This window comes from Sinocyclocheilus grahami, unplaced genomic scaffold, assembly GCF_001515645.1.
Source record: "Sinocyclocheilus grahami isolate Dianchi unplaced genomic scaffold, SAMN03320097.WGS_v1.1 scaffold116.1, whole genome shotgun sequence".
Taxonomy (NCBI): Eukaryota; Metazoa; Chordata; class Actinopteri; order Cypriniformes; family Cyprinidae; genus Sinocyclocheilus; species Sinocyclocheilus grahami.
This window is the reverse complement of record NW_015505295.1, coordinates 682,652-687,769: the sequence shown is the minus strand read 5'-3', so window position 1 is coordinate 687,769 and position 5,118 is coordinate 682,652. Positions and strand designations below refer to the sequence as shown.

The following is a 5,118-nucleotide window of genomic DNA, read 5'->3' as shown; positions in this document are numbered from 1 at the left end:
GGGGGCTAGGGGTTGGTGGGGGGGGGGGGAGAAAGAAAGAGAGAGAGAGAACAGCAGAAATTCTACGGACAAAACGCAGGAGAGGAGAAGAAGAAAACGAGGGGGGGTTGGTTAGAGGAAGTGGAGCGAGACACTGAGGCAGGGACAGTGACGACAGGGAGCAGCACTGGGTCTGAACGTCCACGGTACACTCTGGTTGGGTGCGTTAGTGTTTAGGTGACACTGATTTATGATGTTGGGGGGGATTAGACATGGTTTCTGTTGGGGCGGGAGGAAGGAGTAATGAGAGGAAGGGAGGGAGAATCAGAGAGAAAGGGAAGAGAAGAGGGGACGGCATCAGATAATGGTGGGCTGCTCAAAGCGCACCTATCTCATGATCTGCGCCGCCTCTGATTGCCACGAGTGTCAGAGCATCATCGCCACGCTAGGAGGGAGAAGAAGAGAGGAGAGCGCAGGGCAAGATAGAAGTCAAACAGGGATGGAGGAAACTAGTTTACCGTATGGCGCTAAGGAAGCGAACGTCTGGAGACACTATAGCGGATTTCGTGACAACTCTTTAAGTGTATAACATACGAGGCGTAGCGTGCGTGTCCGTGACTGCGTGTTTCGCCATACATTTGGTAAATTAGGTTGGGACGAGCAGGGATAGTGAACAAAAGACTGCGAAAGACTTCTGTGTTTGGCTTTTTTAACATTTGTAACACTTGCATGCCGTTCTAAATCTGCCTTTTTGTCTGCTGTTTCCCTCTCCACTCTTGTTTCGAAAGAGATAGACAGCCTTAAAACTGGGGCACTATGAGACCGAGAGGAAGAAAGAGAGAGAGAGCAGTGTTTGCTGTTTTCTGGTACCACATGCTTTCTATACATCTTCGACCCATGATGCGTCGCATTTGTCGTACGATCTATCGCGCAAAGGCCGGGCGGTTTGTGATACGCGTCACATGTTTATGCACACTGATGCCTCTGTGTTTGTGGCTTCACAGAAAAGGAGGGCAGCCAGAGAGAGAGGGCAGAGACAGTTTGCTGGCAGTGCATATCTGTTTTTGGGTTCATTCGGTTCATGTATCGTACTCGGTGTCTGCCACCAGGGGGCCGGACAGAACTAACTGCGCAATTGTTTATGGCGCTGATGCTAAATCTTAATTTCAGTGCTCGTTAAGGCGTTGCTGTTAATTCCTGAGGGTTAAAATGAGTGTCATGTGTTAAAACTTGCTTCTGTTTGCTACAGGTCCAACCTCAGGAGATTTAAAAATGTTACGCAATTTGGAGAAGAAACCGTCATTGTGAGAGTGATGCATTTACTTTTTTTTGGCAAATCTGACAAAGGTAAGGAGGAAGGTAAAGAAGTGTCATCATCCAAGATTAGTATGCGGTATATATAAAATATTCAGTGTGTGTGTGTGTGTGTGTGAATATCTATCTATCTATCTATCTATCTATCTATCTATATACATGACCATTTAAAAGCTTCTGGTCGGTAAGATTTTTTCAATCTTTTTGAAATAAGTTTTGAAGTGCTCACCAAGACTGCATTTATTCGATCAAAAATACAATTAAAAAATGTATTTCTTATTAATACTATTATTATTATTATTGATTCATTATTATTATTTAAAGAAAGAATTCTTATTATTATCAAGGGTGAAAATAGAGAACAGCTGTCCTGTCTAAATTTTTTGGAAACCGTGATAAAAAGAGCAGCATTTATTTGAAGGGGGAAAAATTGTATATATATATATATTCCCTAAGTATACGTTCATTCTATATATTTCATTTTTACTATAGCATAAGATATAGTGAATTATATGTTTATTATTACATAAAAATAATACAAATCTGTGTCATAAATCTGTGGCCTTAATTATTTCTGTATATGTAATCATGACTGCAATAAAAAATCTTCTTTGTCTCTGACATGCAGCTTTAGGAAAAACTTTGCCCAGATTCTTTTAATCACCGTTCAAGTAACTCTATATGCAGATGGACCCAAAGTGGGATTTTCAGCCTCGCTTTGGAGTTCATCTGAAGACTTTGAACTTGAACCAGTGTATGTCTGTGTCCCTGAGACCCTTAACCTGTGATGTCTTCAAAGGTCACAGGTGAGGTCCTTGGGAACACAGCTGTATATGATGACATCAGTCGTTAAAAACACATGACACATGGTCTCTCCGCAACATCTTGACACAGACGAGTCTGATTTTGGCATGATTTTATGATTTGAATGACACATTATCCTGGGTAACTACTAAATAAATTAATATACTTCCCTCCGTAGAGTCACATTCAGATTCCCCTCTGGTTCATCTTTCCTCTGAACCCGTCTTGTGTCGTGACTGACATTATCACAGGCACACCATTAGCACGAGTGACTGTTTGACTGTGGTTTGAAACTCGCTAGGCTACTTCTACTCCACGTTACCTGAAACGGCACCACAGATTTCCAGACATCCGTGATATCAGCTTCAGACCACTTTGACGCAGCTGTCGGGGACGGTACCTATTGGCTGACTTTGTGCCCTGACCACACGGAGCGACCAATCCAAAGCCAGCCTAGGTTCATGACCCTATACATTTCTCCCGAGGCTTCGATGCGAATCTGTTCCATGAAACCATTTTACGGGCTAGCCTGCCATCTTGTGCTCATTAATGCCAAACGCTTTGGTGATGGATGTTGCCCCGGAGCGGCTCATACGAGACATGTTGTTTGTATTCTTTTTCTGCAGAGAACATAACTATATTTTACAGCGTGAACATGAAGAGAATGTATAGGCGTTGTTTATTTTTTAAAATTAGATACAGTTTGGTACTATATCTGTAAAATATGTAGGCTGCATGATTCATTACATGATTCATATGTATATCATTATGTTTGTACTTAGTGTCATATGGAGCATATTTCAGCATATTTTTCTTATGCGTCCTTGATGGTGATCTTATTTAATCGTTTATCTAATGCATTCATTTAGCATTTTTGCATAACCCGAAATGACAAAATCTGATCTAAAACATTGTACAGTGACCTGAAAATCAAAGCAAACTTGTGGATAATTCGTGACCGTATTATATAATGTGCGTCACATTTTCTCTCAACCATATGTTCATGTCTTTTGTCCTACCCAGCGCCTCAAGCCATGAAACCAAACAGTTATGATTAAGTTGTGCACAAAGCAGAGGATCTCTTCAAAAAGTCCCCCTGGATCTGAGTAGGCAAATAGTGACTGTCCCTCTCTTTTCTGCTGGTGCTTTGAGACATCAGATAAGGAACATCAACCTCCACCATCTGGTATGCAGTGGATTCATTTAAAAGCTATACCAGAAAACTGTTTCACAACAATGCATAGAACTGATGAGATTGAGCATTGAAATCAGCAAGTGGTCTCCTAAATGGTCTCCTTCCGACAAACATGCGCAGGGTGCCAAATAGCCTTTTTTTCTAGAGCGTATTTTCATTTTGAAAGCTCCTCACCATTATCAAGCATGAAGTGGTTTGAATATTTGCCCATGTTTTGTGTAAAGCAATTGGTTCCTTACCAAATGTCTTGTTTCAATGGATAAGGCAGAGAAAATCTACAATTGCACATGGTGTTTGGAAAGATGGGAATATAAAATGCTGAAGAAATCATTTAAAAAAGGCTTTCTGAGTGAGATGAGGACTATTGATGCCTACAACCTCACATTTTTCTTTAGTTGGTGCTTGAAGGACGTTTCCAAGCTCTCAATAAAATCTCATTATAATAGGGAAGTTAAGCACCCATCAGAGACTATAGACTAGTTATTTTCACTTAATGTATCTTGAAAATCCAGTGTGTTTTTCTACTCTATGATGTGCTGGATGGACTTACTGTCTTAACAGGATACAAATTTAGTCACGTTATTTGATAGAATATCAGCCAATTTGCATTCCCTCATTCATCATCATACATTTAAATGGATAGCATACAATAAAGGCAATGAACATATACTCCATATTTCTTTTCAGTGCATTAAAGTGCAAAACCCATATATAAATATAGCAAACTATACGTATGATGTTATGTTTACTTATTTTCAAAACAAGAAAAAGATGTCAAATAGCTATGTACTCAAAGTTTACTACTGTTACACTTATAAACTAAAAAGTAAACCAACTAGAAGTATTTAAATAATACACATAAAAGTATTAATGCACTCATATTAGTATACTTACTACATAATATGTACTTGGAAAATATGCTAGAAACTTTTCTAAAGATGAATAAAATCAACTTTGTAAGGAAAGCATTATATTATACCTGGCTTGTAATTGTGTCATTTCACACATATTGGTTTATCTTGTAAACTTACGCTACATGTTCAAGTTTATAAGAAAAAAGCTTTGGGGTGAAACTGCCTTCTTTACAAAGTTCATTTTATTAATAATATTAACATAACATCTTATTAATCTTTAGTAAAGTTTTTTTTAATGATTTTTCATAATTGTGTATGTATTTTAAAGGGGTCATATGATGCAATTTCAAGTTTTCCTTTCTCTTTGGAGTGTTACAAGCTGATTGTGCATAGATAAGATCCCTGAAGTTGCAAAGACTAAAGTCTCAAAACCAAAGAGATATTCTTTATCAAAGTTAAGACTCTGCCACGCCCCCCTAAAACGGCTCATTCTAACACGCCCCCACATATCTACCTCACTATGTGGAAATATTTGCATAATGCCGCCCACATGTTCACGCAAAGAAAGAAGGCGTGGTTTCAGTAACCGCAGTTAGTGTCGATGTAGTCATGTCAGGGAGACGCTGTGTGTTTCTAGGTGAAAGCAAAATCACTTTATTTGGCCTTCCGAAAGTAGATGCATTAAGATTACTTACAACAGAACAGCAATGCATTTTATAGACGACCATTTCGTGAACCTAGGAGAGGAGGTAATTCTGACTTTGCTATGACAATCCGGCGCTTCTGAATCAGCTACTGTTTTGTTACTAGTTTAAGTATTTGTTATGGACTGTTCAAATGCAGAGTTTTGCGCATCGTGTGTGTGTGTGTGCGTGCATGCGTGCGTGCGTGTGTGTGAGAGAGAGGGGGGGGCGGGGTCACATCACAGTGGAGTCAGCTGTCTTAACCGTGGCTTGTGTACTGCAAACACAT

At 39.6% G+C, this 5,118-nt stretch overlaps 1 protein-coding gene across 2 annotated transcripts in view; it reads left to right on the top strand.

Annotated features, from left to right (window-relative positions):
* LOC107589398 (uncharacterized) overlaps nucleotides 1-5,118 on the top strand; it is a 45,752-nt gene that overhangs the window by 28,552 nt on the left and 12,082 nt on the right. Inside the window, exon 1 of one of the 2 annotated variants that reach the window (XM_016277819.1) lies at nucleotides 2,146-3,283. The exons of the other annotated variant lie outside the window; for it this stretch is intronic. The gene's annotated coding sequence lies outside the window, so the exon portion shown is untranslated. Of the gene's footprint in view, nucleotides 1-2,145; nucleotides 3,284-5,118 lie in introns of those variants that run through there. 2 annotated transcript variants of the gene reach the window in all.